At 36.5% G+C, this 26,326-nt stretch overlaps 1 pseudogene; it reads left to right on the top strand.

Annotated features, from left to right (window-relative positions):
- Positions 1-939: 939 nt before the first annotated feature.
- LOC127660319 (threonine aspartase 1-like) overlaps positions 940-26,326 on the top strand; it is a 45,046-nt pseudogene continuing 19,659 nt past the window's right edge.

Raw genomic sequence — 26,326 nt, 5'->3', positions numbered from 1 at the left:
TCTTTGTTTGTGTTCACCAGAAGAAAGTAAGTCATATATATCTGGGATGGCATGAGGGTGAGTAAATGATGAAATTATTTTTATTTGTGGGTGAACTTTTCCTTTAAGACTTAATTTTCTTTTGTGTTTTAGTACAACCAGGTATGTATATATATATATATATATATATATATATATATATATATATATATATATATATATATATATATATATATCAGTATGTTCCATGTGTTGTTGGGCAAATTCTCCTCTGTGGCCATTGTTCCTTAGTGAAAGCACTAAAGTTTTCTTCAGAGTGTTTGTTTTACCCAATTACCCAAGTGAGTTGACCATTAGCTCAAGTTTATGTATTTCCTTTACTCTTTCAGTTGAGACAGTATTATGCCAAACCCTGGGGTTTTTGTTTTTTGTACTACTCATGTTCTAAGTCTATCACTTGGCCAGCTCTATTAGCTACATCTGTTGTTCTCTTCTAGTATTCTGTAAAATAATACTGTAGTGTAGTGTACTAATCTATATGGTTGTTTATAAGGTAATATTCAAGGGACTATAATTTTAATTTAAAAATTATTCAAAATTATTTAGATTAAATAAATGGCTGTTGACTTTAACGAAACACTTTAACGTTAAGGACAAGGTCTTTCAGTTCTATGTCGTTGTATGTATTGGATTAAACGCATTGCACGGATGTGCCGCTGGAGGCCGCTGTTGCAGTCACACTGTGATGTATGTCACTGAACCAGGAAGTGTTTTGGTGTGACGCGAACACATGCGCCGCTTATCATCACATCACAACCAGTCACATATCTACATTCATATTTCAGTGCAAGATGTGTGTTTATGTTATCATTAGAGATGCTGAGTCATGCATTTAACAGTGAATATGTGCGATCCTTTGCCGTCATGCACCTAAAGTGTTCTCGCGTGTGAGTTTTGCAGTCTTTAAAAACCTTATGTTTTGATATGTATCAGTGCAATTGTCTGTAGTGGTTGTCTTCGGTGAATCTAATATTAATAAGTTATTTGTGTTATTTTTCTCATAGTATGTATCTTTTCTCATATTAGTATTATTAAATGTGGTAAGACTTGAGGGTTGTGCGCGCGCACGAGATAAGCTACAACATTAAAACCACTGACAGGTAAAGTTAATAATATTTATTATCTCGTTACAATGGCACCTTTCAAGGGGTGGAATATATTAGGAAGCAAGCAAATTTCATGTGTTTCATATGAGCGACTTTGAAAAGGGCAGAATTGTGATGGCTAGACAACTGGCTCTGAGCGTCTCCAAAACAGCAGATCTTATGGGGTGTACTCGGTATGCTGGGGTTAGTACCAAGGAAGGACAACTGGTGGACCGGTGACAGGGTCATGGGCGCCCAAGGCTCACTGATGCGTGCAGGGTTGGCAACCCTGTGCGTGTGGGAGCAAAGACTAGCCTGTCTAAAAAGCTACTGTAGCACACGTTGCTGAAAAACGTAATGCTGGTGATGATAGAAAGGTGTCAGAACACCCAGTGCATCGCAGCTTGATGCGTAGCCGCAGACCGGTCAGAGTGCCCGTGCTGACCCTAGTCCACCGCCGAAAGCACCTACTGAGCATCAGAACTGGACCATGGAGCAATGGAAGAAGGTGGCCTGGTCTGATGAAACGTTTTCTTTTAGATAATGCGGACAGCCAGGTACCTCTCTACCAAGAGATGGCAGCAGGATGCACCATAGGAAGAAGGCAGGGCGGCAGATGCATTGTGATGCTCTGGGCAATGTTCTGCTGGGAAACCTTGTGTCCTGGCATCCATGTAGATGTTACTTTGACATGTACCACCTACCTAAAGATTGTTGCAGACCACATACACCCCTTCATGGCAATGGTATTTCCTGATGGCAGTGACCTCTTTCAGCAGGATAATGCACCCTGCCACACTACAAAAATTGTTCAGGAATGGTTTGAGGAACATGACGAAGAGTTCATGGTGTTGACGTGGCCTCCAAATTCCCCAGATCTCAATCTGATTGAGCATCTATGAGATGTGCTGGACCAACAAGTCCGATCCATGGAGGCCCCACCTTGCAGTTTACATGATTTAAAGGATCTGCTGCTAACATCTTTGTGCAAGATATCACAGGACACCTTCAGAGGTCTTGTGGAGACCATGTCTCGATGGGTCAAAGCTGTTTTGGTGGCTTGAGGGGGACCTACACAATATTAGGCAGGTGGTTTTAATGTTGTGGCTGATGTGGCTGATGTGTGTGTGTGTGTGTGTGTACACACACGTACATACGAATAATTATATTTAAGTTAATATGGCCAGGTATGATATCTCTCTCCATTTAGGACTTTGAAAAGTATGTCGGATTTATGAGTAAATGATGGGTCAAAATGCAAGCTACACTCAATACGGGTAATGGAAAATCTAGAAAACTCAACAGATTGCAAGGACACTCTGTCTCCACTAAACAATTCAGGGTCTATACTGAACAGCACTATCTCCCGTCATGATGGTAAAGCGATGGAGTTTGTGCTGGTGCATACAGGTGAATTTATTTCCCTTTGGAACTTAATTACATAATGATTAAACATTAAATATAACATGTATTTGTGAGATGTTGCAAGTGATTGTCTAATTAATTTATACTTTGGGAATAGGTTAAAGAAAATTTGTCTTGAAATTGCCCCAACCCTAATCAATGGTATTCTGTACTTATAATATATTTCTATGATATATAATGTTAAAATGACTAGTTCACCCCAAAATGAAAATTCTGTCATTATTACCCATCTCATTTCAAACCCATGTTTTTTTTTTGTGGAAAACAAAAGAAGAATCATGAAGAATCTTCACACAGCTCTTTTCCATAGAAGGACAATTCACAGTGACCACAGCTGTCAAGCTAAAAGAAAAAAGAAAATGCCATAAAAATAGTCTATATGACTTGTGCGCTATAGTGAATAATAATTGACAAACTAAGCTTTTAAATCTCATGACAGGATTTTCCTTTTGTGGGTAAATGATTCCCTAAAGTTAATGGAACATAAAGACTTTTCTTTAATGAAAACTCACTTTACTTTGAAGGGAGTGAAAAGACTCCATCTCACTTGTAAGAAACAGACTGAGTGCATCAGTCCTAATTTTTGATGATTTTACCTCCTTAGGGGCAGGGTATCATTCAGAATCCAAAGCCAAGGAATACAAACATGTGTGCAAGAGAACTTGCCAGAGAGTGAGTTGCATGTGATCAAACTTGATGCCTTAAGGTACTTTTACATTTCTGCTGTGACTTATAACCTTTGGAATGCTCTGCCAGAGGTCATGTCTACCAGACGTCAATTCAGTGATATAAACAGCTTGTGGTTTCAGCTCAGATTGCATGTTTTTCACAATTGGATTGTATGTTGTTTATCTACACAAATGGATTCATTCTCTAGTGCTTTTTACTTGTTGTTTTCCTATTTTTTGCATAATACATGCTTCCAGTACTTAAGCAATAACTAATCATAATTGGGGAGCTGACATGTCTGTTGATGTGATATGCTGTACTCTTAAAACTATTTGAAATAACATTTTGCTGATTCTTTTTATAATTATTATACACACAGCTTTTATTACCTCATTATTTAAAAGACTGCATGAAATATTTATGCTTTTAAAATTAGGGCTGTGAATCGATTAATTTGTTTTACTAACTAACAGTTTTTTGTGATCAGGATTAATCATGGTACATTAAAATAAACATTAAAATATAATCATAAATACATATTATATGATATTTTACCTTGTGAATTATTATTACATTTTTTTATGTACTGTAATTTTAAATGAGACGATTGCAATACGCTCCAAAAAAGTTGATACAGGAGCTATTTAAGACTAATAACAATTTGACAAGTTCAAATAACATGGCAATGTGAAACAGGAGATTTAACCAGGTGAGGCAATATTGTCAGTATATACAGTAAGGAGCCTCCAAAAACAGCCTAGTCCTTCAAGAGCAAGGATCATTTGAGACTTGTCAATTTGCCAACAGATGCTTCAGCAAATAATCCAGAAGAACAATAATTAAGAACAATTTCCCCAAAGACAAATTGGAAGGATTTTGGGCATTTCACCCTCTCAAGTGCACAATAAAAGATTCAAGGAATCTGGTCTGATCGAAAACCACTTCTGAATGCGCTTGATCTCTGATCTCAGACATCATTGTCTTAAAAAACATAATTCATCTGTAATGGATATCATGAACATAGGCCAGTGTCTATATGGGCCAGGGGTGTGTCAGTGCCCATGGCATGGGTAGCTCACACATCTGTGAGGGCACAATTAATGTAGACAGATATGTAAAAGATTTGGAGCAGCATATACTGTCATCCAGCACTGTCTTTTCCAAGGACATCCTGGAATTTTCAGCAGGACAACTTCAAACCACATACTGGCCGAATACACTGAGAGTGCCTGTGCTTGATTGGCCTGTCTGCAGTCCTGACCATCTCCAATTGAGAATGTGTGGTTCTTTATGAAGCGCACAATATGGCAATGAAGACCCCGTACAATTGTGCAGCTGAAGACTTTCATAATGGTTGAATGGGGAAAAATTCTACTTTTTAAACTTAAACTTGTGTCTTTAGTGCCTACATGCTTAATAAGTGGTATTAGAGGAAAGTTTTACATTTCACAGTGGTAAACACTTGACTGTTCCAACTTTTTTGGAGTGTGTTGCAATTATCTGATTTAAAATTACTGTACATTTAAAAAACAAACAAACAATGAAATTCACGAGGTAAAACATCATATATTATTTAGTTGTAGTACTTTCAATATGGCAAAGGGTGAATATAATTTACAAATCACTCCTTTTTGTTTTTATTAGCATTTTTCATACCGTTCCAATCATTTCGTAATCAGGGTTGTATATTTGCTTTATACCTTGTCTCAAAGAACTTTGAAAATAAAATGGTTGGGCATCATTTATTTGTATTATTTAAATAAGTACATGTTAAAATGTAAAAAAAATTGTGGATAGTTTATTAGATGTATTTTTACATGTATAAATCTTTGATAGAAGAATATGTATACATGCCATAAAATAATTGGATATGCTGTAATTAAATATTGGGAAAAATCATCTGATGTTTTCCAGTGAACTTTTTGAATAATAGGATCAAATAGTATTCAGTTCATATCAAACTTAATTGGCAACTTAAACTAAAGTGTACATTCAATGTATTATAATTTCTCTCATGTGATTTTGCTTTTGACATTGGTTCAGATGACAGTGAGAGAGCGTTTTTGGCTGATGCGAAGAGATACGGAAGCTAGAAATCTGTACTGGCCTTAAAATTAAACCCAAACCCGACCCATACCTGAGACCCTACCCGGCCCGAACGATACCGTCAGATTTTAAGCCCTAACCTGACCCGATCACGAATCGCTTACTATATTATTTCTACTCCTAGCAAGCACTGTTGCAATAGGCTGTATTTTAACAGGGCACAGCAGCCTAGTACACTACAGAAGAAGGGGAAAAAGGCATTGCCTTGCCGTTTATTTGCTGAAAGTTGACCTGGTTCAGAACAATTTGAAATAAAATTATACAATGCAACATTCCCCTCTATGCAGCCTGAACTTGTTCAGAACGTTAAATCTTTGTGACAACTGCACTAAAAATAATCTAGGCGCAGCGCAAAGAATGAAACGGAGAGCTGGTGTCTCAATATGCATTTTTAAAAATGTGTTCTTTTTAACTTGACATGGTGTTTAAAATGTGCCGGTAAATTGAGACAATCGACAATCATCCAGCATGTGTTTACATAGGAAAACAATGGGAAAACAGAACAGATGCATGCAAAAACACATTCGGTGTGAACAACCCCTAACTTCGTTGTCTGTGAGAAAGAGAGCGCATGCATGAAACAAGTTCGGTAAGCCTGTTTATTTTTTCATTCATTACAAACCTGAACCCAAAGTCCTACTTGAAAAACTGACTCGAACCCGGCCCAAAACTTCTCAGGTCCTCAGGTCCCGTCGGGCCTGGGTCGAGTTGCAGACCTCTAATGGAAGAATGCCTGTATCTCTCCCACACCTTGCTTGCAACTTGCGTGTGAAGTCTCCATTCTCCATACAGAAAATCCGCTCCTGTGTTTATAATGCTAGGACATGCATCATGCATAAATATTAAGCATGCACTGCTCCACACAATCAGTTTCTGTGCTAGAATGTGCTGTCGAGTCAAGCATGTAAAAAACGTATTTATTGCGTCAATATTTTCAACGTGTTAAACAGTTAACTATTAATCGCAGAAAATCACGTGTTAAATTTTCCAGCCTTAGAAGAAATTAGAAATTAATTTGTCACACACTGTACAGGACTATTTAAATGAATGGTCAAATATTGATGTTGTTAAAAAAAAAATCTAAATACACATTATGTGTCAACTACCCAATATATTATATAGTATGGCAAGTTGTTGTGCAATGCTTTGTGCATGTCTGAAGCTCCATGTAAAGGATGAATAGAAGGGATCAGACTTGAGTAAAACACCTGTGCCAGGGAATTTGAGTTATGCGTTGATAACATGACACCAGCAGCAGCCTGAGCTACACCCTGGCTTAATATAATGCTCCACGCTCTGCTTCAAGCGTGTCAACTGGAAAACATTGTAGCTTTCTTTCTTTTTTAGCTGTTTGTATTGGATTTTCACTTTAAAAAAATTTCTAGATTGTTTTAATGTTATTTTCTCTGCAAATAACTCATGTTCTGGTGATGAAATGATTCTCCTGAAATTAGTGAGGAAACTCTCATTTTGTTCGAATTCATTAATTTTAGTCTTTGGCAAACATGAGCTTTGTGTTATCAGTTGTGATTTAATGTGTTGCAGGCTGTGGACAGGCTCAGAGCTGGAGGAATGGCACCTGAGGCAGTGACAGCAGCTCTTATAGAATTAGAGGTGACATTGGACAACAAACATCAACACACCTTCAGCTTTACCACTCATCCTAACTCTGCTCATGGGATGTAATTTCTGCTCCTTTTGTTTTGTACCAACTCTGATATACAGTCACACAATTGATTTAGCCTGTTTTTGTGTGTCAGACTTGTAGAGATGCTAAAACAAACAGAGCAATGCTTTAATGGTGTTCCACTGTTAACACATCTTGGGGTTGTCAACCTACGGATGGCATACTTGTATGGTGTTTTCACACTAGCACTTTTGGTGTGCCACCAGTTACAAAGTGTGATGTCAAAGTTCGGTTCAACTGGATGATGTGAACACTGTTTTCTGAAATCAGGTGCGCACCTGCGAATCGCACCCGAGTCCCCAAACAACCGATATGAACGCAATCATACCAAATCAAAGGATAGTGGTAAATCCAAAAAACTTTAATACTCAAAACAGTGAAGCTGAAGTCTTCTTGAGTTATTACTTAGTTACAGTGGTAAACAACTGCCGCTTGTACTCACGTTGATAACGCAATGGAAATGCGGTTCTGACCTAAATAATATGATTTAAATAGAGACCAGTGAGGGCAGGGGGAGGAAACAAATTTGCGTTCAAGCCAAACAGTTGTTCCTGCATAATAAACTGTGGTTGAAGTATTTTAAAGGTGCTGTAAGCAATTTTAAATTTTTTAATGAATCATATGCAAAAAATATTCCTTCTCCCTGAAAGATATTACTGAAATAAGTGTCCTAGCATATCTCACCATTCTCTGTGCCAATCTGAAGACTTTGATGTGCTTTCTACCTGTCAATCAGTTTGCACATTCTCATGTAGTGTAGTGGAACTTTCAGGTTTAAAGGGATCGTTCACTCAAAAATGTTAATTCTCACATCATTTACTCAGTCTCATGCCATCCCAGATGTGTATGACTTTCTTTCTTCTACTGAACACAAACAAAGATATCTCAGCTATGTAGGTCCATACAATCCAAGTGAACGATGACCAAAACTTTGAATCTCCAAAAAACTGCTAAAGACAGCATAATGGTAATCCATATGACTCCAGTGGTTTAAATAGTGTCGTCTTATGCAATCTAATTTATTTTTGGTGATAACAGATAACAGAATTTTTTTTTTTTTTCACAATACATCTTGCCATTGGAGTGTCTAGACAACGTTCATGATTTCAACCTCCTAGTGCTTGACGCATGGGTAGAGTGCTAGATGGTGCTAGGCAGTGTAATCAAGCTTGAAATCATGATTATCAAGGAGACAGCTGATGTCAAGATTTATTGTGAAAAGGAGTTGTATTTTGGTCTGTTCTCACCCAAAACCGATTGAACTGCTTCAGCAGACATAAATTTAACCACTGGAGTCATATGGATTACTTTTATTCTGCCTTTATGTGCTTTTTGGAGAATGAAACTTTTGGTCCCCATTCACATGCATTGTGTGGTCTGCAGAAGAAAGAAAGTTATACATATCTGGGATAGCATGAGAGTGAGTAAATAGTGAGAGAATTTAAATTTATGGGTGAACTATTACTTTAACGGTGCTGTGAGCCATTTTTTTTTTTAATGGAAAGGTATGCAAAAAAATGTCCTACTCCCTGAAAGATATTAATTAAATAAGTGCCTTGAAATATCTCCCCTGTCTCTGTGACAACTCTAGACTCTGTAAACAGCAAACAAAAAAGTGTCAATGGTCCGCAGACAACGACCCTTTTGACATGTTGATCATTTTTTGCATTCTCATAGTATTGTAGTTGCAGCGAATTATTGAGCCATAATGAATTTTAATGCCATGTTGTTCATAATAGTTGTCAGTTTTTTACTACTGTTGTTTCTAACAACTGTTTCTGCTCTCAATAAAGCTCATTTTGGTATCTTTGGAGTTAGAGGGGCCATGGCTTATCCAAAGGTTCAGACTTGTGGAAGTAGAATGCCTGAAACTGTATTCAGATTCATAACAGTTGTTAGCTGAGGGCACTATTTTGCTACTTTTGTGTTTGACAACTTTAAGAAGAAGAAGAACTGCTGCTGCTATCTTTTGAGGGCGATGTTTTGGAAAGAGAGGGCATGTTCAGCACTTGTACGATCAGCACTGGTGCCCCCCCAGGGATGTGTGCTGTTCCCAGGAGATCAGCAGTTACAGAAATACAATATACAGCAATATATCTGGCACCAACAATCATGCCACTGTCCAAATCACTGAGATCACATTTTCCCCCCATTCTGATGGTTGAACTAAAGATCCTGACATATATATGCATGATTTTATTCACTGTACTGCTGCCACATGATTGGCTGATTAGATAATCGCATTTATGATTTTTGCTGCCAAACGGGGTGTATATTGTATTTGTGTAACTGCTGATCTCCTGTTATTTTCCCACGCAACAGTCTCTAGAATTTACTCAGAATGGTGCCAAAAACCAAAAAACATCCAGTGAGGGCCATTCTGTGGACGGAAATGCCTTGTTGATGAGAGAGGTCAACAGAGAATGGCCGGACTGGTTTGAACTGACAACGTCTACGGTAACTCAGATAACTGCTCTGTACAACTGTGGTGAGAAGAATAGCATCTCAGAATGCTATTATGAGATGCAGGTCAGTGCTGTTTTGGCAGCACGAGGGGGAGCTGCACAATATTAGGCAGGTGGTTTTAATCAGTGTATATTTTCAATTCGCTTTTTATTTTTATTCTATTTTTGTATTATCTCTGTCTTGTTGTATTGTTTGTGCACTGGAAGCTTCTGTCACCAAGACAAATTCTTTGTATGTGTATAAGCATAATTGGCAATAAAGCTCATTCTGATTCAGATGTCTAATTAACTGCTCAATCTTGTGGAAGTTCCAGAACAACTAAAATCACTTACAGCACTTTTAACACTTAAAAAGTTACTCAAATCACCTTTAAGAAGAGGTTAGCACATGTAAAATATGATGCCAAACCTTTTAGTCTGTTTTCCCAATTTTCTTTATTTTTAAAATCAAGCCTTCAATATAGCAATTCTGATATTTACAGGACTCCCCATTCACCAATGCGGCTATTGGATCCAACTAGAACCTATCAGGTGAGATCGAGTGTGATGCCAGCATCATGGATGGGAAGACCTTAAAGTATGGAGCTGTTGGAGCCTTGAGCGGTGAGTAATAATTTTGATGGGATGCTGTATCTTGTCTGAATTCCAAACAAAAAAAATAGAGATCATCTTGCTCACTCTTCAGTCTTTCGTGAGAAGAGAACATGGCCAAATGCATTTTGTGTTCAGATTGGAGCTGTCTATGAAAACACATTGTTTTTTTACTCTCCATGATGTAAACGTTATCCTTAAAATTGATACATGAAAAACGGATGGTTCTTGAACTGCACATCACACGAGGTACTATTTTCCACTCTGGTTTTTATTCTGCCTACTTGAAACAAATTGAGGCACAGACCCAGGACCATTTCTACCTGTCAAACTGTAAAGTATTGTGAGTGTCATGTTTGTTAAAACAAGCAAAACTTGACTTGACACACATTGTCTTAAGTCATTCTGCTCTTCCCCACAAAGAATAAACAAAGACATTTAATTTGTTTTACATTGACATTAGTTCAACATTCTGTCATATTTAGCTCTTCCAGTGAAGTTAACTCTGTTCTGTCCTTCAGCAAAACCAAGCAAGCCAAACACAGATTTCCTTTATCATATTTAAATCCTGCACTTGAATTTGGAGTAAAACTGATTCTAATGCTGCTCTTTCTATCAGGAATCAAAAACCCAGTGCTGGTAGCCAAAAGACTATTAAGTGAAACTCAGAAAGGGAAACTTTCAGCTGGCTGGATTCCTCCATGGTGAGCTCAGCTTTTTGCTGTTGACTTCCTGATTTTCAACTTGGATAGATAAATATACATATACTGTAGAGGAATAGACATATTTTGATCATTAGGAGAATTTCAGGTGTGAAAAAGCAGCATGGCAAATTTTGTGTTTAAATTATAAAAACATAAATATAATGTTTTAAATTAAAACCAAAATAATGCTTATGTGATAACATTTTGTTTGCTGTTTACGGAATAATGAACTTATAAAAATTACTGCAATCATTTTTGCAATAATTTTGAAAAAGTATAACCTGAGAAAAGGTCTAGCATCATAACTACTTGATTTTGATATTTTGTTTTCTATGCAGTCATTTATGGGTAGTTGATAAATCTGGGTATTGATACACATTTCCTGATTCAATTCAGATTCACAAGCTCTTGATTCAATTCTGATTTTGATTCAATTCAATATCGATTCATATTGGTATATTCAGTTGTAATGCCCCTTTTGCTTACATTTGAAAGACATTCTCTCCCAGCTAATGCTGTTAGTTATACCAGGGGACCTTTTTAAATTCGTACATTACGAAAATGTTTGTTTTACTAATTATTTGATTTTATTAGGTTTTCATCATTTTGGTCACATTGTTACTTTTATTTTATTTTAAATGGACAAATCAGTGTATTTAATCAATAAATATGATATTATATTGCATGTATTATTTTTTGTTAAGTGTTTTTTTTAATTGCATAATTTGTACTATTTACAAGTATTTATAATGATTGTTGAACAGCTGCTAAAAAAGCATTACTGTCTCTTTAAGAAAACCGGTATTTCTTGTATAGATCGTCTATAAATGAGTGCATGTTAACGAGAGATACTCGAAGGGGTGCAGGCCTTATGGGAAGAATTGCAAAGAAAAATCCACTTTTGAAACAGAAAAACAAAAAGAAAAGGTTAGAGTGGGCTAAGAAACACAGATATTGGACAACAGGTAATTGGAAAAGAGTGTTATGGATATTAATCCAATTGAGCTTTTATCGGATCAGTTAGATTGTAAGGTGCGTGAGAAGTGCCTGACAAGTGCTACAGGAAGCGTGGGGTGAAATGTCTCCTGAGTATCTGGACAAACTGACAGCTAGAATGACAAGGATCTGCAAAGCTGTCATTTCTGCACTTGGTGGGTTTTTGATGAGAACTATTTGAAGTAGTTTAAGAAGTTCTGAATTTTTTTTCTTCAAATTGTAATAGTAACTTTTCACATTTATGAATATCCCGACTGTACATTGTGATCAGTTGAATGCCACTTTGGTGAATAAAAGTAAAAAATTTACGAGCAAAATCTGTAAATTATTCGAAACGTTTGGCCGCCAGTGAAAATAGAGGAAAACAAGGGGCAGACCAAGTGTTAAAAACAGAAAAATTATAAAGGCTCTTGCATTTCAATAAGTTTTCTCTTTTAAGAAGCACATTAGAGGCAGTTTTAAATGGTCTGAAAAGGTTTTATGTAAGCCACAAGATTCCCTCCCCTCTTTTTGAATGTGCAAGGTGAGACTGGCATCCAAGTTCCTTTAATAGGAAAGCTTGCAGTTTATTCTCTCATAATGAAATAAAAGGTTTTGTTTGAGGCCTGCGGTGGAGTTTCAACCTGTTATACAACAGTTTCACACTGCCTATTATGTTTCTTCCCTTCCTCAGTTAAATTTGAATAATTAATAAATATACTAAAACTCTATCAATTTTATATTTTTCATGTGGAGGTCCAAGGTCATTGTTACAAGTGAGACATTCATTTCTTGGTGTGTGTGTGTGTGTGGCATTTATTTCTCCTGCCAAATTCACATACATATATAAAATGAAGAGGCGGGGGATGGTCGTCATTGCTTTTTTTATACTGATGTCAAATAGAGATAGAATGCAACTGTTGTAAAGTATTTCCAGTTATTGCGTGCTACTTCAGGAATCAGGATGAGAGCTTGAGGTCAGTGGTTGCACAAAAAGAACAGAATAATCTCAAGGGTGGAACAAAGATTTATATGCATGCTAGACCGATTTGGAATCAATTTAAGTGAGACAAAAGTCTACAATCCCCAGACAGCAACTGAATTGTTTTAAGCTACCTTATTACTTAATTAGGCCTTTTTAACAGATAAATTGACATTCTACAGAGAAAGTACAATGCTTGCAAAGCAGCACTATTGATATTCATGGTATATGGTTGGATTTTTTTAAAGTATTAAACTTCTGCATTTAAATCATCCTGATTTGCAAACCTATTGCAAACTTATTTCATTTCATTTATGCATTAGGCAGACACTTTTATCCAAAGCGACTTACAGTGCATTCAAGGTATACATCTTAATAGTTTGTGTGTTCCCTGGGAATTGAACCCATGGTCTTGGTGTTGCTAGTGCCATGCTCTACATTTTGAGTTAAAGGAACCTTAAGAAAACATATTTTATTCATAATTCAGCCTTAGGTGTGCTATCAATTTTATTTTTTGTAAGCTTTAGATTTTCAAAGAAATTTAAGATGTAACAGACATTGATGATGTCATCATAATATTGCATACTGATTCGATAGATCTTTCTGGCATCTGTATACTGAACTGGATTAATCTTACCTTCCTTTCCTTACCATAACCATTTATGCATTTATTCAGCATTTACCAGAATCAAAGCCTAAGTTTAACTAAAACTTTAAAACTATATTTTTCTCTTTTGCTGTTTAGAAAGCACTGGTATTTCCTTGAGGAAATGCAAATTAACTTCTCATTGTCCTTTAAAGGTGCTATGTCATATTTTTACTGTACTAAATCATAAAATGACCATTAGTGTGTCATTGGAGAATTAGGAAACATGCTAAGTTGAAATACTGACTTCTTTGTTAACAATGCTACAGCCAATATATTCTACTTTGAAGTTTCCATTCTGGGCCGGAATTTCTGTTTATGTTTTAACCTGTGTGATCCCACCCACTGCCCACTCACCAATAGTATTTAGACACCGCCGAGTTGCCAGATTTTAACAAGTTTGCAGGCAAGCAACACCGTGTGCTGCAGCCATGCAACATGCAGCCAGTTCATGGAAACAAACCGGATCAGAGATGACAGATTCCACCCAACCTACTAAGCCTCGCCATCCATCTAAAAACCACCATGACCAGAGTCGTAGTAACACAAGGAGGAATATTGGAGATGCCTTTGGAAGATTGTGATAGCTTAAAGCCCAGAAATCCTTTAAAACGGATGCTGAGTTGGCTAATTTGCATGTCAACATTCTGGCAACACGCATGATCTTCGAGTCTGAGGAGGGGCAGACAACTCTCCAATATTTTGAATTTGGACTGCAGTACCCGTTTCAAATGTTTGTCTTACATATAGCACCTTTTATTGAATTCCCCTCACAGTCCTGTTGTGAGGCTTAAACTACTGCCACTTATCACTGTTATTAAGTCTTGACAGTGGTATATAATTTAATTGATTAATGATTGGCAAGAAGGCATGCGTTTTCATCTGGCAGACCATTTTTAAGCCATTGGCTCTGTAATATTTTTAGCAGCCCTAATTGCATTCCATTAAATTATTCTAAATGGCTTAATTGTGCCCATTTCATTGATTAATTTACTTTGATTAAAAGATTTTCACAGAAGTGGAATGTGGCGTTTGGTAAACAATAGCTTTTAAACTTTAATAGAGTGCCCCATGCTGTGTCTGAGAGAGATAGTGTGTTTTCAGTGCTGGAATTGATCTGATGCCAGAACCATGACTTCACTGTAACACATGCCCTATTATTTAGGGAGACTTTGAGGGTTTTAACCACATATCCACCAATAGACTGATTTATTATGAGAATAAAGTCTCTCCCCTACCTAACACTCACTATTACTGCACCATTTTGTCATGAATAATAATACTAATAATAAGATCAGCAGTAAGACCACAGGAGCAAAAAGTCTGTCAGTGTTCAATGAGTCATGACTCATCAACCAACGCAGTTTCTGGGATGAAAGTCAAAGCAGTGGAGTAATGTCTGAAATGGACTGTCATGCCTTTTTCAACACTTTGCAGAGTTCAGTTTGTCAGCCTACAAGAGAAATAAGAGGAAGATGGAGCTGGCGGAGCAGGTTGAGATGAAGAGGAGACGACAATCAAGTGGACGCGTGAGTGAACTTCCAAAAATACATGGGCCCTGAATTAATTCAAAGTGTCTGCCCTAATTTCCTGCTCTTGTAATCCAAACAGTAGCAAACAACTTTGATGTCTGAGAACATATTCTTAAAGGAATAGTTCACACAAAAATAACAATTCTGTCAACATTTGTTTACTCGCCCTCATGTTGCTCCAAACCAGTATTCTGTTATTTTTCTGTGGAACACAAAAGTATAATTTTCACAAATTATAAGAACCTTAAAATAGTCCATAGTGAAGGTTTGGCCCAACCGGTACTATACAATTTTAAGCCAAGCATGTCAATTTGTTGGAATAGGTTGTATTTTATTTAAGCATCGTATGCAACACAACGAAGAACTCTTTGCAACATGAGCTGCTTTGTGAAAGATGCTGATAAAACGGCATTCAAATCCAAATATTTATAATAATAATAATAATAAATTATCCATTTTTTTAATTTATTACTAGTGCTTTTAGTCGATTAAAAAAAATGTCATCCTGAACAATCGCATAATGTTTTTCATTGTTAATCGCGATTAATTGCAGATTTTGTAAGTGCTGAAATTTGACTATATACTTCTTTTCATGTCAAAATGCATTTATTTCCTTTTTAGGAAAGAAACCAAAACAGAATATAACAATAATGCTTTATTAACATTTTCCAAACAAATAAAGATAGAAATGAGCTAAAATATCGCCAATGCAAGTTCACTTTAACATACATTTTTAATATGAAAACATTAGATGCTTTCCAAAGTTTAAGTGGGAGTTTAATTAATTAAAAGAACTTGTCTGCATAGGTTGCGTATTCATTGCAATGGGCATTAAATCTCTTAAACCCTCATTCTCCACAATATTAATCAGCCTGCAGGCTGTGGCTATACACTTTGGATATGGAATTAATTTTATTCACATGCATATGATTGAATTCCACATGAAAAGGGCTGCAGACAGTGGCCATATCCAGAATGGCATATAACCCATACTAGTCTTACTTCTTCTGTAAAATCCATGTATAACAGAAATAGTAAGAGTTGTATGGTAGTATGCCATTTCGAAAACGACCAACGTCTTGTTTTTAGTGCTGGCACTGCCCCCGTAATGATACTTCATCTGAATGATCTGGTAATCATTAGCTGATGCTTCGAAAGATTAGCGGCAATGGGTTGAAAGTTGAAATTATATGAACTTCGAGCAGAGTGTCAACAGACCCTCCACAGGAGAACTCCAACAAGCTGCGCAGCAGTCCCTCATTAGTGCTATATATCGTGTTTGGCTTGTGGGTGATGGTTAAGATTTGACGTGCTTCTGTTGTAAACTTCCGACTTACAAAGGACACAAAGTACTTTATTTTTGTCACAAGTCCCATCTGGGTTTGTTTTGTAAGAGGTACTTTCTCCATCACTTGGTCTTTGGCACAGAATCACTGTTGTGTGTTTCTGGTTTGTACTTTAGTGCAATGTCCCTGCTGGACACATCAAAGGTTCCTCCCTATTTCAGCCAGTATTTAGAACTCGCACAGAGCTTCAAAAATGCAATAAACGTGAATTAAATTAATCACATGCGTTTACACGTTAATTTTGAGAGCTCTGTTGATAACAAAGCCTAACTTGACCCTAATTAACCTGGCCCAAAACACAGTTTTTCGTTTCCAATCGGGCTTGTGCCGGGAAGCAGACCTCTGATCCGTACAACTTGTGCTCTATTTTCAAGTCTTCTGAAGCCATTAGATAGATTTAGACAAAATGTCTTTTGTTATTCACTGAAATATTTCCTTTCTGCTGCATCTATCAGGTATATTTTCCATTTTGCATATTCAGACTGTCACCTTTGCTTATGACACACATGACTACCAGTGTTGTTGTGGTTTAAATGACATTACACCTGTAAAGCATCAAAACTAAATTTTTGGCTCTGTGTGTGTGTGAATGAGATTTCAGAGCTTTGGCGAAGGGGAAGATTATCAGTTAAAAGCAATTTAATTTTCTTTTTGTTCTGAACAGAATACTATTTAATGGCTTTAGAAAATTCGATATATAGCACAGGAGACCTTTTGTCTTGTTTTTTTTGTCATTTTGGGAACTTCTATTTGGAAGCAATTGTCAGTATGAACTGGCCAGCATAAATATGGAAAAGAGCGGTGTAAAGATTCTTCAAAATTCCTAATTTTGTGTTGCGCTGAAAAAATATGAGCATACAGGTTTGAAACGACATTAGGTTGGGTAAATATAGACCGAATGTTCATTCTTAGGTGCACAATTCCTTTACGAGTTCCTTCTAATAAAAGTGAAAACCGTAACATACAGGATATGCCGTTGTGCTTCGGTGGAGGCATTCTTAAAACTCTCGTATTAAAATAAAAAGACTGCACTAAATATGCAAGGTTCTCCTATAACGGCTCCATAGGTTTCCACCCTCACATTCAATTCAACTCATTTAATTAGGCATAAACACAGTGCTGCAGAGGCATTTGCTCTGACATTATTACTTACTGATAACAGGATCTGCATCTGTTCAGTCCTCTAATTCAAAACCACCACATACCCAGAGGAGGAAACCCATGGGCTAATGACGACCTTGGAGGGGGGCGTGTAGACCTCAATTACTCACAATCACAGGAAACACACACACACACACACACACACACACACACACACACATGTATACTTACTGCAATGCTGACATGGCACTGCACATAAGGAATTTGCACTTAGGTGACACTGTACTCCGAAGCCCTGCTTGTGCTGCTTCATGGGTATCAGTTGGCATTAGTTAGCCAACAAGATTTGAAAATAGCAACTATAACTTTTAAGGAAATTGATCACCCACAAATTTAAATTTTTCATTTTTTTTCTCAAGAAATTTAAGTAATTATTCACTGATCATCTTTCCCTTCATTTAGCTGTTCACAGCTGCAGACGGGTCATTGAGTTTGAGTTAGAAATCAGATTTATGAACTAATCATTCAGAGTGGTTTTGTGAACTGGATTAATAGATTAACTGAAAATATCAGACCCAAAAAGAGTGATTTGTTTACGAATCAGACAGCACTACTTCTTTCATTAACATGCTAAGGAGACCTAGGGCTGATTAAGCTGATTTTCAGTGTATAACGACTTTTGGTCTACTCCTCACTCAGTCACTATTATATGGTTTCAGAAGACTATGGTGATATACCAGTCGTATGGACCACTTTTATTATATTTTAATAGTGCTTTTTTTTTTTTTTTTTTTTTTTTGGAGCTTGATAGCCCCAGTTCTCATTCACTTTCATTATACTAAAATAAACTAAATGGGTCACAATTTTTTTAACCTAACCTTTTGTGTTTTACTGACTAAAGAAAGAAAGGAAGTCATGTGGGTTTGGGTAAGTATTGTAAATAATACATGTTCATGTTTGGGTGGAACCATTTCCTTCTGATTTCTCTCAGTGTTGTTTGGTAGGGTGTGTTCACTTCGTCATTGATTTCATGGATCGTTTATGTCTTAATTTAAAGAAACCAAAAATCACAGGTTCATATGTTGGTGATCTAAGACCAAATTAACATCACAGGATGTTTTAATGCGACTGTTGATGCTCAAATGTGAATTGAGAGATTGTTGCGTTTCAGCACCACCAGCCTGATGTCTCCTGAGCCCACATCTTGAAGTCATTTTATCAAATTCTTTCCAGTAATGTGCTTGAACATGTTAGCATCTCTCATACTTTTTGGGTAAATTTTCAAGGAAGCGATTTGACAGTTACACATGGAATACAGGTGTTTAGGAAAAATGGGTTCCAGTGCAGATCCATCAATGGAGCGTTTGGTGTGACTCTTGTGTGTTCCCTATGAGAAAGTAAAAATGTGGGTCACTTGTGGGTCATTAGCTGCAAATTACAGTGTCTGAATATCCCAGGGAAAATATGGCGAAAATATGATTGGACAGGAAAGACAAATACAAATTGGTTCAGTATAAATGGTATTTGTGTTTGTAGTTAGAACCTTGTATGGTTTGTTTGAAAGATAGCATCAGTTTAAATTAAATGATTGCCATTGGCTCTCTCTGCATGAGTGATCTCTGCCTCTGGGGTGCCACATGGCTTTGCATTCTTGTTTGCAAAATGTAGTCCAGTTCAATAAACCCTATTTCTCCGATTCTATGCATTAAATTGTGATTAAGATAACACCCCCCCAGTCTCCTCTGAAGTGGCCTGTGGTTTGTTTGATTTTATAAGTGGCATATTTATTGTCTTTCTGGGTATGAAATGAATTTGTATTGCTTGCCTGGGGTCTTGGTGTTCTTGCAAATTTTTTATGTGTTTTATGTGCTTCACAGAACTCAGCCGTGTTTGTTTCCTCTGTTATGTGGGCGAGTGCACTCGTGCAGTTTTCATTATGATACAAATTCATTGAACTTGTGTTATTTCTTAATCTGATTAAAATTTATTATTAAAGGAATGGTATACCCAGAAAATGAATATTCTTTATTTACTCACATGTCTGTATTTACTTGTCGTTCCAAACCCATATGGCTTTCTTTCTTTGTAATGCAGAACACAAAATTATATATGTTTTAAATATTATTATGGATTGTCATTTGTGCACAATGGCAGTGGATATTGCCTCACTTTAAAGCTTAGAAAAGGACACAAAAGGTATCATAAAAGTAATCATATTCCAAGTCTTCTGAACACCTACAATATATTTGGACACTAAATATTCATGAGCGCTTTGAGAGAAGCTTTTTCACAGTTGCTCGTGTTATTGTCACAGGGTTAGCATAAGGTCCTTAAAGTGCTTGAATTTAACTTTTAGAAATGTAAGCACTGGAATACAAGGGGCAGTACTCCATTTAATATGTGTCCATCAAAAACAAGATCCAAGCAATATATTTTTACTGAATAATGTCTTAATACCTTTGTTATTTACAGTCAGTTGTTCATCGAAAATTAAAAGAAACATTAATTCTAGTCAGGCACGTACATTTTTCTTAATCACGATTAACGCATTTACCATTAATACAGCATAAACACTGATGTGAAGTGAAGAAACTCTGTAATGTGTCCACCCAAAGTCATTACAATGACGCACACGCAACAGTGCCAGAGCCTTTCTACCAAGTAGAATCTACAAGCTTAGCCTAAAATAGCATAATGCAGCAGTCCCATAGACATTATGACATTATGCTAGTTGACCGTTATGCTCTCTCCTATGATAGAGGAGGTTGTTATCTCAATAAATAAAAGAATCTCTGAACGCACTTCCCTGTCAGTGAAAAAATAATGGTAAAAGGAACTCTTAACACTATTTGATGTACAAAACAAGCCCAGGTGGGACTTCTTATAGAAATCAATTATTTTTCAGCCTATGTAAGGCAAATTTTAATTACCACAGAAGCACACCAAATCTTAACTATCATCCTTAACACAGAATGAGACATTTTTGTTTGCAAGCACTTTTCGAGGTGAATTCAAAATGGCGCACTACGCTTGCATTGCCGCTTTGATGCGAATCATGAACACAGCTTCACGATTGCTGTAACAAAGTGGATAGCCACAGTCTACTGGCAAATTAATATTGTGGAGGATGAGTGTTTAAGGGATTTAATGGTCATTGCAATAAATATACAACCTATGTGGGTACTAGTTATTTCAGTTAGTCAAAGGGAAACGTTTAATGTTACTTGAATTAGTGATATTTTAGTGTATTGTCTTTATATTGTGGAAGGCTTTGTTTGGAAAATGTTAATAAAGCAGTATATTGCTACATAATGTTTTGTTTTCTTTCCTAAAATGGAAATACATGGATTTTGACAAAGTGTATATATATAGTGTCATATATATATATATATATATATTATATATACTTAAACATGCTATAGATAATGCGTTACTTTTCCTGGCCGATTACCTCCTATACATTTGTTAATGGTCCATTCATGTCAATGTTGGAATTACTTAAATTGCAAATTTCTGACTTGTAAATATTGTTCATGTCACTCTTAATACAAGTTGGGAATTTAGAATTATATAAAATCTCTGAGTTCTCACTGCTGTGAATATCTTGCAAATTACAGATTTATTGCTGGAAATGTACTTGAAAGTCCTTGATTTTCATTCAATGTTGCCTGCATGCACCATCAACTTTTTTTGTTTTGTTTAGCACTTAAACAACACAAGTTCTCATATGAACATTATGAAAAAAAAAATTCCACAATAACTGAAAACCTGGACACATCAAGGTTTTTAAAACTCTATGGAAATAAGCTAAATCTGTCATGGAAATTTCCACAGCGAAGTTTTCTAGTTTTGCTCTAATGTATATAATTGGCTAAATACATACAGTGAAACTTGCCCACAAGCCACTGTGACAATATCCATCTGTGTTTACAGGGTCTTATTGGAGAAATTTGTACACTAATAAGTATAATAATTTAAATATATTAATTCAAAAGATTGGTGCCTGACATAAAAATGGAAATATCCCCAGAAATCTCTTAAGTGTCTTAAAATTTTAAAAGATCTTCATCTAGTAATCATAAAAGACTTGAAAGGTCATGAAAATTAATAGAAATTGTTTGGTCAAACAAACTGTGAAGATTTTCGATTTATTTTTACACAGACACTTAAAGATGCAGCCCCAAGCTGGAAATGTTTCAACTTCCTTCACACAGCCAATTTAAGGTTTATTACCAACTTGCTTTCATGACAAACCAAAATGAAGATAAAGCAGGATCGTTTTTTGAAGATATAAAGGTTATACAAACAGCTACCCATAAAGGAGAGGAAAATTGATGCGCTTCTTTGGAAAGGTCTGCAAGCAGATGTTGTACTTTGTACTGGAGTTGATTTTGTCAGATTTATAGCTGATGGTGAGATCAATAATAATAACATTCTGATTAGCCAGTTCCCTCATGTTTTAGAAAATTATTGCACATAAAAATCACTCGAGGTCTGAAGACCTGTGGCCCATTAATGACACTAATTTATCAAGCAGCTCTATGACTGTTTAAATTCACAGTAATGCTCTCTCCAAAGTACATTGCAATCAGCAAATGAAAACATTCCTTTTAAAAATGACCACTTTACCCATTATAAATGAGTGTGCTAGGGTCATTTATCAGATGCTGATATATAATTGACCACAATTGGACTTTATTTGCTCAGGTTAAATAGCAAAGTGTATTTCACTTCTCAAGTTTGACGGAATGTTCAGGTTTAGTTATAGTACCCAGCTAGGCCTGGGAGCAGACTGCACAGACTATATTCAAAAAACAAAAACAGCAATGTTCAGTCTGTGTTTCGGTCTAGCAGTATTCCTGTTTTTGGAAACGTGCCTTTTTAATGTTGCCAGTAACTGCAGTCTCTTTGTTCTTCCTTCTTGGCCCGCAGTTTAGCTGGAAGATACATTGACACTTTGAGAGAGTAAATTTATTTTTGATTTCTCTGTGTAAATTAAGTCAGGATGTTAGACTGCAGAAACTCAAAGGGCTGTTTAATATCCATCTGTGCAATAGGAAATTGTAATTGAATGGTAATACTGTGTGCTAGGAGAACGATTATGGCTTCCTGGAGCCGGTAGGAGACATTGGATGCAAGGTGAGGTGAATAACTCAGCCTGTCTGGACACAGTAGGGGCGGTGGTGGTGGATCAGGAAGGGAATGTGGCGGCTGCGGTTTCCAGCGGAGGTCTAGCCATAAAGCACCCGGGCCGAGTGGGATAGGTAACTCTCAGCTAGTGCATAAAGATGCCGCTTCGTTTGACTTATATGTTAAAGACCCTATGAGATCAAAATTGGAGTGTTGGATTTTATTTCATGTCCATTAGCTTTGAAGCCATCTATATGCTATTGTATTCATAAAGGTTGAAAAAATTAACTGCTAGCAGGAATATTTACATTTACATATACATTTATGCATTTGGAAGACGCTTTTATCCAAAGCGACTTACAGAGCCCTTATTACAGGGACAATCCCCCCCAGAGCAACCAGGAGTTAAGTGCCTTGCTCAAGGACACAATGGTGGTGCACTCCATGCATTTGCATTTAAAAATTGCAGTCTTTGTCTTCCAGAAAAACAGAACAAAAAAATTGATGTTTAACTCTCAGTACACATATTTTGTCCAATCAAATGCCCTCTAGAATGAAAATCTACCTGGTACAGGATAGCAGGTAGCAAATCATGGTTTATGGCATAGATGTAACTAAAGCCTAGTGCACTTCAATATGTTAAGGGAAATATGTCAACACATGAAGCACTTGGCATGCCATTTCATGGGGTCTTTAAAGGAAAATTTTTTATTGCACTCAGTGTGTAGCTTTGGCGTAAAAAGTTGTGAGGTGTGAAAAGGCCTGTATATTTTAATACAAGTAGGTCAAAATGCTTTACAGGCAAGTAAAAGGCAAAATCTTTAAATGCATCTTTTAGTCTATAGAGATAACATTGACATGCTCTCCTCTGCTCCACCCCACCTCTGTGTTTGCATATGGATATATTCTTATTCTTTAACAGTGTTGAAATATTATTCTCCTAATCTTTCACTGGTTCTCAGGCTGCTCACTATGGATGTGGCTGCTGGGCTGAGAATGCCCATGACGACAGCTGTGAGTACCTCAGGTATGACAACCACTGGAGTCATATTAGTGTGATGTTATGTCCATTTACTGTCCTTAACTGATATACAGAGTTTAAACTATGAAACTGTTCTGACTTATTTCTGTGTTGTATTAAAAACAAATAGGCCTACCAGCCAAGCATTTTCTTTCTTTTTCCTTTTCTTTTATTTTATGTAATTTCTTCAGCTCTGGTATGGATTTTAACCATTAACTCCAGTATTTTAATGTAATTTGCAAGATGCTTTTTAAGGACGTATTTAGAGAGGAAATTTTTTTTTTCTGGGATTCCTGTTGAGAACGGGGCCCAGAGCTTTGCACTCTAGGTTTATAACTAATGCTTTCTGTCACATTAATAAAAAATATTTTCTTTAGTATATTTATATTTAGTATAAGTCAATAGGCCAATAGTGTACGGCAAATACAAGCATATTTGTACTTTGTGTCCAAAGAGGATGTCTTGTGCAGAAATTGTGCTTGATTGTGATGACATCACAATGCAAAACATGTTAATGGTCCTAAAATAGGCCTTATTATCCTTGTTTAAAATATACTGTAATTTCCTTTCTAAAAACACATTTTTTAGAAGGTGACTTTATTTACTCTGCTGCTTGATTCCATGATATTACGAGTGCTGTTTTACATGTGTGCTCCCTGTTGACATTTTTACTCTATAATCGCACAACTCATGTGCAACAGGCACGAAAATCACATTGTGTTTGGTGCCTCTTAGTTTTTGATCGTCCGCCATTCCAAAAACAAAAGCAGAATCACACATTTTATCACCTTCTCCCCCCATGGCCATTTCAGCATGCGTTGCTCTTTCATCCTCCTCGAAATTGAAAACGCATGGCGGTGAGGACGGGCAGTCCGAATGTGCGCTCCAGCGACGCACCTGCTTTTCATTTCCCAACTTGAAAGGCGTTCCTATCAAAAGGAGGAGAAAAACAATCATTCTGGCTTCACAGAGCTCACTTTCTCCCTCAGCTTATGTGCGGGTGCCCAGGTCAACCCTGACTCTTTGCGGTGTTGGCTGCGGTCTCACTGAGGGCCAGTGGCGAGATTCCTTGCACCACGTTTGCCTTTTTCATGACGACTTTGGTTTTAGTTTTATTTACTTTCCACTGGAAGTGGAGTTTGCTTTATCATGGCACTGTTTGCTTGTTAAATTAACTGTTAACTTGTGGTAATGTTGCCAATAACATCCATTTCCCTCAAGAGAACGAGAGGGTTTACGGTAACTTGAAAATAGCGAGCCAATGTTGGAGCCAGTCTTTTGTTCATTCTTTTGTTAAAAAACAAAAGGTAGAAAAGAAATTAGCATCTTATTGTCATGACAACAAAACCGCACTGAGTTTTGTTGTAGTTACCTGATATTTTACAAGGCCCACATTTGTGTTTACAGAAACAACACAGCTATTTTCTTAAGGATTTATGGTTTTTAAGAGTGGCTGCCAGAGTCTTTGTGTTCAAGGTATTTCTTTACACCCCCTCGATTTCGAAAGCTGGCTGCTGTACACGTTTGCATTTGAAAGGCAAATGACTGTGACTGTCTTTTTTTTTTTTACAATGAGATATGAACAATTTCTATATTTGACATTTTCTTTAAATCACAGTTCCATGGAGACCCCTGTTAATTGTTATTGTATGGTATTACCGTTAGTCTGAGCAGATGCTCTTGAAGTCTTTTCATTCGATGTTATGACTATTAAGACAATCCAGGCTTTTGAAGTGATGATAATAAAAAGCAGGGTGTTTTATCATAGTTTATATAAAAATAGGAACCAGTGTAGACGTTGTCTTATAATTTGACTACTTTTCTAATCCCTAATTTCCTCTATCTTTTTAAAACATTGTATCCCTTGAAAACCTCTGAAAGCACAAAAATGTTATTGCATTGTATGTGTAAAGGAGGTGGCAGGCCTTCACTTGTCTTTCAGGTAGATCATTTGCTCCAAATGAGCATTTTAAAGCTGCTCTTCAGGGAATCGGTTTGTTCTCTATACTGCTTTGTTTTACTTTAATACTACCAAAAAGAAATCCGCTCTCAGAACAAGTCAGGATGTAGATGCAGACACAGACACAGAGGAACACCACATATTTGGTAGATGCAGATGTTGTCAAGGTACTGAATTATGAAGAACATACAGTAAAGAACCTAAATAGTCCTTCTATTAAAAGGGCACTTCATCCAAAAATAGAAATTATGTGATAGTGTTCTCACCATCATGTTGTTTTAAAACGCTGACATTCTTTGTTTAAAAAAAAACAAAAAAACTACAGAAGTAGTGAGGTGAATTGTCTCAGGTGGTCCTTTCCGTGTAATTAAAGAGAGCTAGGACTGAGACTCTCAAGCTTCATATCATTAAAGTACTCCATCTCGTTTGCTGTAAACAAACTCTTCTGAAGTGACACGAAAGCATTGCGTGAGATTGAGAGCTGCAGCGGAGAGTACTTTTCTCAAAAAATAATTCTCAATATTTAAACGAGAGACGCAACAGCTAATAGCATTAGCTTGACACTGATGTCAAGCCTGGCAAAAAGCATCTTCACAAACAGAATATGTATTGATGCTTTTGATATGAGAGCTGCAGTGGAGGGGAAGATTTTAGCAAAATACAAATACAAATTTGGTCTATGCGTCTCACAGTTCTAATACACACACACAAAAATATTATTTAGCAAAAATTATATTTAGCATTTCAGTTTTATATTCCATAAAATTTATTAAATCATTAACAAAATAATAAAAACATATATTTAACTTTTTTTTATTTAATTGAGTTAAAAATGCCATTAATTTGATGGAATTGTGTTATG

The sequence above is a fragment of the Xyrauchen texanus genome, chromosome 20, assembly GCF_025860055.1.
Source record: "Xyrauchen texanus isolate HMW12.3.18 chromosome 20, RBS_HiC_50CHRs, whole genome shotgun sequence".
NCBI classification, from domain to species: Eukaryota; Metazoa; Chordata; class Actinopteri; order Cypriniformes; family Catostomidae; genus Xyrauchen; species Xyrauchen texanus.
This window is presented reverse-complemented; position numbering and strand designations above follow the sequence as displayed.